General features: G+C 36.5%; 1 protein-coding gene across 1 annotated transcript in view; it reads right to left on the reverse strand.

Moving 5' to 3' along the window:
* Positions 1 to 14,990, reverse strand: part of CPE (carboxypeptidase E) — a 106,519-nt gene that overhangs the window by 80,267 nt on the left and 11,262 nt on the right. The gene's annotated exons all lie outside the window — the stretch shown is intronic.

A 14,990-nucleotide genomic window follows, 5' to 3' on the forward strand; every position in this document is an offset into this window, starting at 1 on the left:
AGACAGAGGTAAAGCCTTGAGATTACCCATAAACAAATCCATTCCCATAAGATCTTCTACAGAAACTTTGTCCAACACTCTAACCAAAATTATCGTTTTCCTTCTGCATGTACTCTTAGCCCTTTGTTTCTATTATTGACTTTATATTATTTTCTGAGTCTCGTTCACCTCAACTCTTTGAATATCAACATCTATACACAGGGGAATCCTCACAGTGTATTACAACAGCTCTCAAAGTGTAGTCCCTGGACCAGCAGCACCAGCATCCCTGGAAACTTGGTAGAAATGCAAAATTTCAGGCTGCACATCAGACCTATTGATCAGAAATTCTTGGGGTGGGGCCCAGTAACCTATGTTTTAACAAATCCTCCAGGTGATTCTGATGCAGACTGAAGTTTGAGAACCTCTGGTATAGCATTGAAACAAGAATGGGTTTTAGAAGCAGATAATCTAAGGGTTTTTAATTCCTATTGTACCACTGATGACATTAAGTGAGTCATTTGACATCTCTGAGTTGCCTCTCCTCTCTATGAAATGGAGAGAATACTAAACAATTCCTGACATATAATAAGTCCTCAGTAAATACTATTGTCTTTATAGTTTGTATCTTCAACCCCTGGCATCTAGTCAGCGCCGTGAAAATACTTTGCCCTCCATACTTACTTACTTAATTGAAACAAATTGAACCAAATGGAATAGGAAGAATAAATACAACCATTGGCAACCAAGCCATAATGTGTCTGGAAGCAACACCACTAATAGATACAGGTAATGGGTGAGGAGGACAGTCACATAAAACACTAATGGAGAAATATTCTAGGTCAGTAATTCTGACTGCTTTGTTTCAAAGTGACCCTCCTCTTATCTCAAATTCCTGCCATATCTTTGCCCCGATAAGAATTCCATTCTAGGGATAAATGTCCCACCAATCTCCCAAATTCTGCCACACTCACTGGGAATAAGTCATAGTGCCCATATAAACTTTATACCATAGCAGTTGTTTGCTAAATAACTCCTTTAAGTTGGAAATAGGTAACTTTCCTCCCATATTATAATCTAGAATTTAGAAAAGTTTGGCTTCGGAGAGTTATAGCAACCCCTACATCAGAGAAAACCAATAAAACTAATTCATAAAATGTGAAAATATTGAAAGAAAAGTTTTTTCAAAGAATAGGGGCAACTGGATATCCACATGCAAAAGAAGGAAGTTGGACCCCTATCTCACACCATATACAAAAATTAACTCAAAATGGTTTAAAGACCTAAATGTAAGAATTAAAACTATTAAACTCTCAGAAGAAAATATACGTGTAAATCTTCATGACTTTGGATTAAGCAATGGCGTCTTAGATATGACACCAAGAGTACAAGAAACAAAAGAAAAAATAGATAAACTGAATTACATTAAAATTAAAAATGCTTGTGATTCAAAGGATACCATCGAGAAAGTGAAAAGACAATCCACAGAATAGGAAAAAGTTTTTGCAAATAATATGTCTGATATAAGGGACTTGACTCCAGAATATATAAAGAACTCTTACAACTCAACAATAAAAAGACAAACAGCCCAATCGAAAATGGGCAAAAGATTTGAAAAGACATTTCTCCAAAGATATGCAGATAGCCAATAAGCACATGGAAAGATACACAATATCATTAACTGTTAGAGAAGAGCAAACCAAAATAACAAGGAGATACCAGTGGTCCCCAGGATGACTATAATCAAAATGACAGAAAATAAGTTTGGGAGGATGTAGAGAAATCGGAACATTCATACACGAGGGTGGGAATGTAAAATGGTGCAGTCACTTTGGGAAACAGTCTGGCAGTTCCTCAAAATGTTAAACAAAGAGTTACCATATGACCCAGCAATTTCACTGCTAGATACATACCCCAAAAAATGAAAACATATGTGCACACTAAAACTTGTACATGAATGTTCATAACAGCATTATTCATAATAGTCAAAAAGTGAAACAATCTAAATGCCTATCAACTGGTGAATGGATAAATAAAATGTGGAATATCCACATAATGGAATATTATTTGGCAATAAAAATGAAATACTGATGTATGCTAAAACATGGATGAACCTTGAAAACATTATGCTAAATGAAAGAAGCCAGTCACAAAAAACCACATACTATCAGATTCCATTTATATGAAATATCTAAAATAGGTAAATCTATAGAGATAAAAAGCAGATTAGTGGTTGCCTAGGGCTGGTGGAGGAAGGTTGGGAGAGATTGGGGAAATAGAGAGTGACTACTAATGGGTGCGGGTTTTCTTTTGGAGAAGATAAAAAAGTTCTAAAATTGATTGTGATGATAGCCACACAACTCTATGAATATACTAAAAACTACATAATTTTATCCTTTCAATACGTAAATTGTTTGGTCTATGAATTCTATCTCAATTAAGCTACAATAAAAATAATAACAGCAAGAATTTTCAACCATTAAAATAAAAGAGGCAAATTTTAGGATGAAGCTTGAGAACAGTAGAACTGAAATCTCAGGAAAAAACTGTGAAGTCAGTTCAATTATATGCTCCTTGATTATAATGCATGAGAGAAATTTTTCTTAAAACAAGAAAATAAGATTAAAAATATGAATTATGAGAGGTCTTTGACTTCTTTTTATGTTCTTCACATGCCAGGAAACACACTCCCGATGGCATATGCTACAATTTAAATTTTTTCCAACAATTAAATCACTGTCACATTAATAGCAGTGGCCGGATTTTAGAGCTGCGGCTCTAGTGATTGTCTATCCCAAATCTCAGATTTTACAAAAATAGACTTCTCTAACATTTTTCACACCATCCCACACTGCTTTCCCACCAGGAAGAAAACATTAGTTTTTATTTAACGGAATTTTAATCAATCGTCTTCTAGAACATGTGTTTCATGGCCTCAAGAAGGTAGATTTTTTTATCTTAAATTTCTTACATTTTCTTCTTTTCATGCTGTGTTGACTTGAACCTTTGTTGTAATGGTAGGTGGTGATGGTTTCCTTGTGATATATACACGTCATAAACCACTCGCTCTTCAGCTTTTCCCTGTAATACCTTGTCTAGATAGCAATACAGAGCTATGAAAGAATAAATACTCTTCATAATCATCGTTAATTTTTAGTTGTTTCCCAAGCTGACTTTTTAAATCTGAGCTCAAATTTGGTGTGTCTGCACTTGAGTTCAAGAGAAAATATTTCCCAGTGTGTGGTTGTTTCAAATCCAGAAATGGGGAGAAAGAGTTTGGCATTTTACATTCCAGATTTCAAAACAATTACTCCAAAACAAAAGGGAAAAAATTTGCAAGTTTTTTTTTTTTTTTTTTGAGGAAGATTAGCCCTGAGTTAACATCTGCCACCAATCCTCCTCTTTTTACTGAGGAAGATTGGCCCTGAGCTAACATCCGTGCCCATCTTCCTCTACTTTATACGTGGGAGGCCTGCCACAGCATGGCTTGACAAGCAGTGTGTAGGTCTACACCTGGGATCTGAACCAGCGAACCCCGGGTCACCAAAGCAGAACATGTGAAACTTAACCACTGTGCCACCGGGCGGGTATCTGCAAGTATTTTTAAACACATAAGTAGTTTTCTCCTTTCGTTTTTTCAACTTGCCAAATTTCTTAGATTTTCATATTGACTCTTTCCTCTTCAGTAAAGAGTAAATCTTTCTGTGATATATTTGAAAGTTTATCTTTTAATTCACATGGTATTCTGCAACAAGCCAGAATCACCGGAGGTACAAACATCCTCTGAGAGTGAATTAGACATCAGGAGAAATCTTTGTAACTATGAGAATACAAAGCCACAAACGGGACCAGCCATTTACAAAATTCATTCAAAGATCTGAAGAAGTAAATTAACATCTAACTAAATATTAAGTGCATCAGGCTGTAAATGTTTGCCATCATTATGAGTACATTCTCCTTCTCTATCACAAATAGATTGGCTTGAAAAAATAGTGACTTCTTGATCTGTAAAAAAGTTTTACTAAATCTTTAATAAATATATATTGTGAATGAAAATGAAGTTATAGTCATCTGAAGAAGAACTGACATGAAAAATAAATTAATCTGTAGATTTATCACCTTTTTCTACCTATCTTTTCCTGTTCATCCCACTGTCACCACCCTCCTCCAAGTCCTTATCAAATTATGCCACTATTACTTCAACAGCCTGCCCCCACTTTTAATACATCTGGCTTAATTTTGAAATAATTAATTTTACTAAAACACCACTTTTCATAGAGTCACCTTTGTGCATAAAAGCCTACAGAACTCTCTGTTACTCACAATCATGTCTAAACTCTTCTGTCCAGCTTTTAGGGTCTCATATATTGTGGTACTGCCCAGTCTTTTCAAAAATATTTCATGTTCCTCCAAATATGGACTCTCCTCCACTCAGCCAGGGAGGTGTTCCACACCCCATCAAGACAGATAGTATGGGAGGAGAACAAGGTTTATGGAATAACAATCCCCATTATTTATTAAATGTATATGGTGTGCCATGAGTTATGTAAAGCACTTTACATGTGTTATCTCATTTTATCCCCACATAAACCTTATATAATAGGCTTCCTGATTTTACAGAAAGTGGAGACACATAGAGATTAAATACCTTCTTCAAGGTCTCTAAGCTATTAAGCAGCAGAGCTGGTAACCTATGTCTGTCTTACTCTAACGCTCAAATTCTTGCTCACATGTTGAGTTTCACTTACAGTAAAGGTGTCCACTAGGCAGATGAATATGCAACTCTGAAGTTCAAGGGGAGAAAACAGAGCTATATTTTGCAGTCATTGGCTTCTAGTTAGCTATACTTATTTCTATGAATGAGCCTGTCCAAGGAGAAGGTGTGTAATGAGAAAAGAAACCAAGAACAGAAATCTGAGCAATGTCATCACTTAAAGGATGGACAGAAGAAGAGGAGACCTCCAAAAAGACTGAGAAAGTATGAAGAGAACGAGGAGAGTTATCCAGCACAAGTCAAAGAAGAGACATTTAAAGTGTTAGTAAAGAAGCATGATCAATTGAACAAAGCAAAAAAAATTAAATAAGGCCAAGTAAGATAAAGACTGAAAAAGTACTCATTGGGATTGGTAGCTAAGAGCTACAGTGATGCAGTACTTATTCAAACCAGCACAGTTTTGAAGGTGAAAGAGGGGTTTCTTTGGGAGTTTTGGGGTTTTTTGAGACTGGCAGCAGTTTATCAGTCATATGCACTCAACAGCCCAGGGTAGAAGGACAACATATGCCACACAGTTCCACAAGGGGGTCGCCCTCAGGAACAGAGTGAACAAGCAAAGGCTGTAGGGACAGGCTCTGTAGTAACAAGAGGGTACAGTAGCCCCTGGTTCCAGTGGAAGGATGTGACTAGCTTCTTTGAATAATTTCACAGGCTGGAAGAGAAGTGAAATCTGTTAGACTGAGGACCAAGTGGAGTATGGCTGGTCCAACTGATGCAGGAATTAGCTGGATGGAGAGACTTTGCTGCTGAGTGGGGAGCAAATCTGGCAGCAGCAGGGGCCTTTGGGGTCCTGTGAAGCTCAAAGATGTCAAGACAGCAATTGTATCTTAATTTTAGGTCTTATCCCACAGCTCTATCCCCAAAATCCATTCCAATTATCATCCACTTCTCCTCTCCTGCATCTCTACCACCTGAGTGACAGCCATCATCATTCCTCACCTGTTTTACTCCAACTGCTTTCTATGCAGTCTCCCTGTTTTCACTCTTCTAAAAGAGGGGTTTAACATCAAATGCCTCAGGATCACAGAATATGCTTCCGATGCAATAAGGTCACCTATTAAGGTCACTAGTGCCCTTTGTGAGAACAGTTTCAACAGAGTGATGCAGTGGAAGCCACATTGCTATGAGTTTGGAATGAATGCGTGATGAAGCAGTAGAGAGAGAGACACTAATCTTTCAAGAAGCTTAGTTTGATTAGTGGGTACTATATTGGAAGCTCCTTAAAATAGGGTATTTCTCTTAATAGATGCACAGCAGATATTTATTATTTAGAATGGATAGTTATCATTTATATAATAGATGCATTAGACACAACTTATTTGAAAATCCATTACGTTTATTGTCCTCAAATGTAAAAGAAAAACCGACAACTATTCATGTTCGAATATATTACGTATCCTCAGCAATCATGATTTTAAAAATATATCTCTAACTATACTGTTTATGAACATATAACCTGAGAGAATAGTTTAGCAAGTGGGTTCATTTTTAGGCACACCAACATTAACATGATCATGTAAAGGTGCATATTTAGACAATTAAATTTTTATAACATAAGCAAGCTCAAAAGAAAAGCCCTTTAATTCCTAGTGTCAAAGCCCAGAATCATGAACTAATTGATTATAATAGAGTGTCATTTGAAAGGGAACTTCTCAGTCACTGATTAGTTAAAACAACCAATGCCTGCAAAACCTATTTTTAACACTGCAGTGTGTGTCCTCGCGCATTCTTTATCTAACAACACTGTACCTTTAAATACGGCTAATGCCAGATGGTCTCAACAAAAAAGACCAGGAAGCAACATATTAATGCTACTCAACAAGCAAGTCTGCCGACACTCAACCAATGAAATTAGTCTTCACTTGCTAAGCCATTTTGTCACCATGGCAACACTTACTTCATAAAAAATATTGGATTTTCAAGTCAAATAAGCCACCCATCTTAAAACCCTGGATCCTTCAAGCTATGATGATCAGATACTTTAGCTAAAGCAACTGCCAAGATCTTTCCCCTCACTTCAAATCAAGTCTACCTACGAAAAGCCATTTGCCCTTCCATTTTTAAATATTCATATACACTCAGTTTCTCACTTTCTTGATTTTCTAGATAAACATGCTCCATTTAAAGGTGTATGTATATGTGTATATGCATGCAATTGTAGGCTAATAGTCCTAAATATAATGACAAATGTTAATGTCATAGAAAATTTTCACTGTACATGCTCTTATCAGTCTTTTATTAATATTATCTCTGACTAAAGAGATTAATCAGGGAAATAAATAATGCAGAAAAGATCAGAATGATACTCTAACTGTTACCAGCCTATAAGTTATCTAACATGAACACTCAAAATAACCAGTAAATCTTAGTTTATCATAGCTCCATTTTTAAGTCGAAATGATCGTTTGACCTATAAAAGGGAGATAATCCTGTTTGCCTGATGCAAATATAGAGTATCTGAGAGGATGTTTGGAAATATATTGTAGAATCAAGATATGATGATGGGGTAGAAAGGAGACTTACTTTGGAAGATGGAAGAGGGTATCTAAGAACGTGGCGGCAGCTCCTACTCAAATCTCATGGCTAGAAGAATTTCTCCAAAGAGGAAAGGGAGAAAGGCAAGTAAATAGGAGCTGGTCCCAGCAGAAGGGAAGAGGATGAAGCAAATGGGTTCTAATATACTGATCTTGTGTATTTATTCAACAATATAGCTATATGTAAATACACATGCATACTCATCTTGGTTTTGCCACTTACAAGCCTGTGATGTTAAACAACTGCCTTAACCTCTCTGAGCCTCAGTTTCCCAACCTGTAGAATGGAGATAATAATAGCACAACCTCAAAGGGGTCCAGGATTAGATCAGCTAAACCTTCAAACAGTGCTTAGCAGATACTAAGCGTTATAGAGGTGTGAGCAAAGAAAGAAGAAAGGGAAATTCATATTCTTTTCATAACATTTAAAGATTTTTGCTTAGCTTTTTTATTTCATCTTTAAAATTTATTCTCTTTATTTTCTCCCTTATTTCTACTGTTTTTAATGCTTTTTTGTTTTCAAGTTTGCTTCATTTTCTTCTTTTATTTTAAATTTATGTTCGTCTGCCTTAATTTTTTTAAGCATCTTTATTATCTTAACTTCTTATCTGATATTTTCAGCATTTGATGGCTCACTTTCTAAGAGCTACTTCAAAGTCAGGTTGCAGGAGTCACAACAAAGAGACCCCAGCCTAGAAACCATGGTCTGACACTAGCAGTTCCCACATCACCTGCTTGATTCCTCAGCCCAGTTAAAGATGACTCCAAGAACTAATTCAGGGATGGGATGTAACACCACCCAGGACCCAACAACCTCACTGCGCAAAGAACACGTGACAATTTGAAAAGTATTTTTTCACGAAAACTCTGCTATATTTGAAATTTCAAGATAAACACTCACACACACTTGTTTTTCCCTTGGAGGAAGGAGAAAAAAAGAGGGCAAAGTAAATGGCACATCCTTGGGGCACCTCTGTGCAGAGAAAAAAGTTGCAGTGGTCTTAGAATAAGTGACTAGATAAAAGTCAATCTAGTTTTTTATTTACTTACGACAAGGGAGGACGCTTCTTCATATTCGAATTAGCCCTGTCCTCTGGCTCATACACACGAGATGGGGTTGTCTTAAACCTTTCGCTGTAAGGTTTTTTTTTAGTCATTCTACTTCTGAAGTACTTCGGGTAGCTCCAGGCCTTGCATGTGCCCATTTAGCATCCTCTGAGGGTTAAAAAACATTTCCCAAGAGTCCTTACAATTCTCTATGTGTGAAATAACATGTAGTACCTTTGAACTACATAGATACACAGAATTTATGATTTCAAGTTTTACCCTGTGCTGTTTATTTCGTTTCTAAGCTGAATATATACTTAACAAAAAGCAAGAAACAAGATGAAATTTGGTCCACACTCTTTTCTTTTCATTCTAATCCATTTGTATAAGAGAACTTGGAAAACGACTCTAAAAAGTCACTTTTTATTAGTCTGGCAAAGAAATGGCTGCTAATAAAACTGCTCACTCAAATCATTTCCAGTATTATTCACTGACCCTTGACACACATAGAACTCTCCCATCCCTTCTTCCTCATCTGGCACTTGATTAGGCTCTGGACTCCCGCTCTCATTAACACCCAAAGGTTATGACCACGCACAGACCAAACAGAGAATTAAAGCACTTGTCTGAATAATTCAGACCAAGTACTTTCACCTGAAATAATATGATAATCAAAAGGAAAGTTATTTTACACCAAATTAACTGTAAAATTATCTCAAGTCTTTTCACCACATTATTAGCCTATTTCCTGCTCACAGGAGAACACACCCCCTCACACAAACATCAGCCTGAAGACTTTGGCATTTTCTTTGCTTGCTCATATCCTGACTATAAATTAACAACAGAATTTACCATCTAATCACTTTGGTAGAGTTTCTCAAAGGGCAAAAAATCAAAACAGAATTCCACCCATACATATTTCATACATATTCTTAAAATCTTACAATAATACATGCCACTATTTTCTATAATTTAAGGAGGCCCTTTATCCAGGTATAGTTCCTACATATATTTATTCTTTTTAATAAGGGATATTTATTAAATATGCAATATAATATCAATAATTCTTATACCATAATAATGTTTTATAAAACATTTACAAACGTGGAAATAAAGTTCTTTAAGAAATCCTGTGCTGATTGTTGGTTTGGAAAAATTCACAACAAATGTGCAATCTTCTTTGGCACAAATAACTTATTTCACATTAAAATGTAATGTAGACAGCTGAACAGGTCAACACAAGTACTATTTTTAAAAGTAAACCTCACCCAGTTTCAGTTATTTATATTATGCACCCCTAACCTCCAACAAGACAACATATGTTTCATTCTACATGGTGCACACAAAATTTGAGTTGGCCATACAAACCACAATACCCACCCAAAGGCCCTCTCCCAGTGTTTACATTCTCCTGGGATTAGGATTCCAATTTTGAATACACAACTCAGGAAGCTAAGACTTTACTATAAATGGTCAGTGAGATGGGAGACGCCTGGCTTACATTCCCCAAAATATGGCTTTTATGTATTCCAGGAAGAACTGTGGTATAGTGTATATCTGATCTTTGTTAATGAGTTCTTGTGTCGTAACTTCATGTAACTGTCCTTCCTTGGACAACATCTGGTTTTGCCAGTGCTTATCCTGAAGCAAGATTAAGTACTTCATCCCATCTCCCAAAGTTATCTACTACACAAAGTATCTCAGATTAGAATGGATTCTGCTGACGTCCCCATCCAACATTTCTATCCCCAAAGTTTCTCTTAAGTCACCAGCCAACAAGTCTTTCTCTTCCTCTCTGACTCTCCACACAGCCTCTGAAAATATGCCTCTCCTTTTTATTCAGTTTAGCCTATTCTTCAGCCCTGAAGGCCCAGCCTTCAAAAGAGTTCATCAGCAGTCTTCCAACAAAAGCTTGTTTCTTCCTAGAGAGTGGATTCCACTGCCAAGAAAAATAATATATTCTGTATATACTTATAGAGTGCTAAAGTGATTTATTTCAATCCTTTCCTGATTTTTCGCAACTCAACACACTCTCATGCCAACCTAGGCCTTGTTCATCCACCTTGGGCACACCCATACCCCTTTGTAGCACACAGGTCAGGAAGCTCTTTTCTAAGGAATTGAAAACACACTGATAAGTTACATTCCTGTAAATTCCCTCCCAGACTGCAGTCCATGCTCATAACTCTGAATAGCCACATAAGAAATAGTTACGTTTAGTCCCCCACCTGTATACATTGTTATGGGAAATATTCTAAAAAGAACGCCCAACTGTATATCAGGAAGTGGATTCTAGCTTGGGCAAGTTGTTTAATCTCGCTCTGAAGCTCAATTTACACATCTATAAAATGAGAGTGTTCCTTCCAGCTAGGAAAAAAAATCTATAATTCCACTGTTTCACAATTCTACGTAACACTAATGAAGATTGGGTTTAACATGAGGAGTAATTCAAAATAAATTTGCCCTAATCAAAAACCTATAATTGGAAAAATTAGTTAAACATGAAATATTTCTGCATAGTGAATTTCTCTCCCAAAGCATCCAGCATAACTACGTGATCATTATTCAAGTGTCAGACAAATGCAGCTGGATGAATGTTCTGAAATGGCTGCCAATGCATGGAGAAAAGTTATAGGCTGAATTCTCCTTCAATAACTCAAACTACGTCACTTTTTTGTTGTTGTTGTTATTTTGTTGCCTCATATAGTTTTTGAAATGTATATTCAAAATAGAACACTAATTGAGCTGTATTTAACTGCTAGAAATTGGCCTAGCAAAATCAAAATCACTCAACATCTTTTTGCTCCATGACTTACTAGAGAGTGTTCAATAATAGCTACCTGGGAGAGGAAAGTATTGGTAAACAATTGTTGCTTATTACAATATAATATATATGTTTAATATAATTATACTTATAATTATATAATATATAACATGGCCATATTATATTATATGCCTAATTTACATATAAAGAAAATGGTAGCATAGTCTCCATCCCAAATAGTTCTACCCTCCTGATGAGGGAAATCAACCCCAAAGGATAACACCCTAAAGACTATATTCTTTCCAACAAGGTGCAAATTTCACATGTTAATGGAATGTAATTATCTGTCACAGTACTTATTGAATACTTCTGTGCCACCACTATTGGGGACAGGGAAGAAACAGGCACAAGAAGCACAAATGACCCTCAACTGACATAGAATGAAGTCCTCTCCCCTACTTTCCAGATTTGCTTTAGCCTTTAAGACCTGCCCAAATCCCACCTCCTTCTGAAAGCCCCTTTCGATGATTTCCCTCTCAACTTCCTGTAGAATTTGGGTCAATACCTTCATATTAAGTACTTGGTAAAATACTGTTGTTTGTTGTCCCTTTTTGCAAGTATCTCTTCAATTTGTAGAAGGTCACTCAGACAGCAGGCACTTGGTTAGTACTGTTAAATAAGACATTAGAGCTACAAATATAATAACATATACAGCAATGAGAGATGTGCCTCCTCTACTGCCCTCTAGTACCCAGAGTTTGACTTCCAAATGTGAACTGTTTAAAAGCATTTCTGCCCAATATTTCCAAAGACCTAGTGAATGAACGCTTTAATTGTCTTGATAATTTGTCCAGCTAGAGTGATTTATACTTGAAAGTTGTTAGGAGGCCCTTTTTGATAATAAAACATTCTTATTACCTTGGTCTGGGAACTGAGAACATCATGGAAAATGTGGTATGGTCTACAAATGAGAGCTTTCTTGGCCTCTTGGAAATGTTGGCAGAAGTATGAATGTTTTGCTTATACTACTGTCTTTATAGAGTCCTTAAATACATTACACTTATTCTATGGATTTGGGGAAAAATACCAGCCAGTCTCACCCTTCTGTACATTCATTTAAGAAACACATTCTCATTCATTCCTCCTCCCTGTACACACAGGTCATAGAATCATAGCAATCAAGGGTTCAGCTTCAATGTTAAAACAACAAGAGCAACAGTAAGAGTTTTTAAACTATTCAGGAAAAATACTTGATGTTCCTAGAAGTCACATGTAATTTTTTAAAATACAGTTTGTGCAAACTGAAATAGAGTCAAAGAGAAGGGAAAATGTTTATTAGCACAGTATAAGGTGTCTCCAACACCCATCTATCCAGCAATCTGAATCAGCTATAACAAGTATACCCAGGACAGCCGGCCCTGATGGCCTAGTGGTTAAAGTTCGGCATGCTTCACTTCAGCAACCCAGACCCAGTTCCCCAGGTGTGGAACCACACCACTTGTCTGTCAGTAGTCATGCCGTGGCAGCAGCTCACACAGAAGAACTAGGAGAATTTACAACTATACACAACCATGTACTGGGGCTTTGGTGGAGGAGGAAGAAAAAGGAGGAAGATTGGCAACAGACGTTAGTTTAGGATGAATCTTCCCCTGGAAAAAAAAAGTATACCCAGAAGTCTAGAAATAATGGAAAAAAGATCTCAAAAATATTAAAAATAATTACAACATAGTTTATAGCTTTTACTGCTAGTGCAAGGCCTAGAGTTGTCCTTAACATATAGCCCACCAATCTTGACAGATGAATAAAATTAATATATTCTTTCAATCAAGTTTCTCCAATTCAGCCCCAGTTACCATTGAAGAGCAAATTAGAGCTGAAATGGATTTAAGAGGTACAATAAAATTGTGTATAACTCATACATATGAAAACATGAAACTCTATTAATCCCAGATGCTACACTGGACAGTGGAACACAAGAACCAACCAAAGAGCAGGTAAGTATTTTGGGGAGACTCTTCTAAGCAACACTCAGCCCAGAGGTGGTTCTGATTTGCAGAAAGTTAATTTGAGAAAAGCTTGTAGAATCCTTCCCATGAATTAACACATTGAAGGAAGCATTTTTATCGGTATTTTGCACATGCTCAACACTTCCAAAATCTCCTGCAGTCCATGCATTTGGAAGCAAAACTTCTTTCAGAGGAAGAAGCTCCCTACTTCAAGAACTGAGCTCTGAGCTACAGCATGCAGAAACTAATGTTAAATGCAAGCTTTCTGATGCCCTAGAGAGTGACTTATGTGAATAAAAAGATTTGGAAATTAATTTGGTTTTTCAAAATCAATATTCAATTTATTAGAGTTACAAATTATAAATTCAAAATCCTAGTCCTTCCATAAGCATTTAAGCTCAGTTTACAAATCATATTAATCAATTTACAAATCTAACAGATTCTATAATCACTTTAAAGGGAGAGTTGGTCACAATTAAATTATCTTTAAAATTTCAAACTGTCAATATAAATTTAATACATTCAATTCCCTTTTTAAGTACCTTGTTTGACTGACTGACAAACATTTCCAACTTCTTAAATAATATGGTAAATCTAACACATTAAATGTACATGGTGATTGTTAAGGTCTCTTAAATACTCTAATACCATCTACAAACTTGTTAAAATTTCAACTTAAAAATCATAGCTGACACATTTTTCTTTTGGGATTACAAGATTAATCTTTAGACAGTGGAATCTTTATAGTAAACTAAACATTTTAAGTTTTAAAGGTGCTTAAAATCCCAACAACATACAAGATTATTTCTAAATCTCCTTGGGGTTGAAGATTCTTACTGAAAAAGGAAACAGCTGCATCAACCCACACAGTTTTGGGGTTACCTTCCCAAAGGAATCTGATAAATTGGAGACAGTAATGCCCTCCCAGGTGACTATAGCACGAATTTGACTTTGCACTTCCTTGGCTCTTAAAATAATTATTTCCCATCCTGTTCCAAAGATTTTTTTCCCCTTTTCATTATCACCCTGTTTGGGAGAACTACACAACTCTTAAAAATATTGAAATGGTATTCAGTTGAATGCTAAATATCACCCGCGGCTTTGTTGATCCTTTGGTCACAACTTCCGGGGTCATCCTCCTGACGACTAAGGGCTCTTTGCAACCAGTACTTTGGTTCTGATACAACAAACCAGCCAGAGTGATGTGGCTCAACACAGAACTAGGACTGAATCTTACTAAGAAGTAGATCAGGAGGCAGCACAAAGCCAGGGCTCTATGTAAAAAGGACCAAAACCAAAAAAAGGATCAGAACCAAAAACAGGACCAGGCCAGGGTGGAGCATTAACATCAGATCCAATCTGTGATCAAATTCACATGCCAGGTACTGTGGATAAGCAATGAACCTGGGAGAGAGAGCACCCTCTCCCCAAGCTCACTGGGAAGGCAGAATTGCACATGGATATAACTCTTTGCCCTGCAGTGGACGGCAGGGTGTGCTTGCATGCCCACTGTTACTGGTTTGTCAAAGTGTGCATAACTATATCTAATATGCATGTTATTCATTCCGAAGTGTTCATTCATTCATCACTTGCAGCAATGCATTGAGAACCTACTACAGACCCAACATACACCAAAGAGCCCACACTGAAATATGCAGTCATTATCCTGGTTCCAGGAGAGGGCAGACAAGTTAGGAAATCTCTCTTTAAAAATGAAAGGACATATCACTTTATAATTTGGCCACTGTAGAAATTAAGCACTGACATGGCAAAAATCTGTCCTAAATTTAATGAAATTATGATTTTCATTAGATGTTTGGATTTGTTCGTTTCTTATTTTAGTCTCATTTTAATAATGTTTACATGCCAAATAACTTTATAAAATT

The sequence above is a fragment of the Equus caballus genome, chromosome 2 (genome assembly GCF_041296265.1).
Source record: "Equus caballus isolate H_3958 breed thoroughbred chromosome 2, TB-T2T, whole genome shotgun sequence".
Taxonomy (NCBI): Eukaryota; Metazoa; Chordata; class Mammalia; order Perissodactyla; family Equidae; genus Equus; species Equus caballus.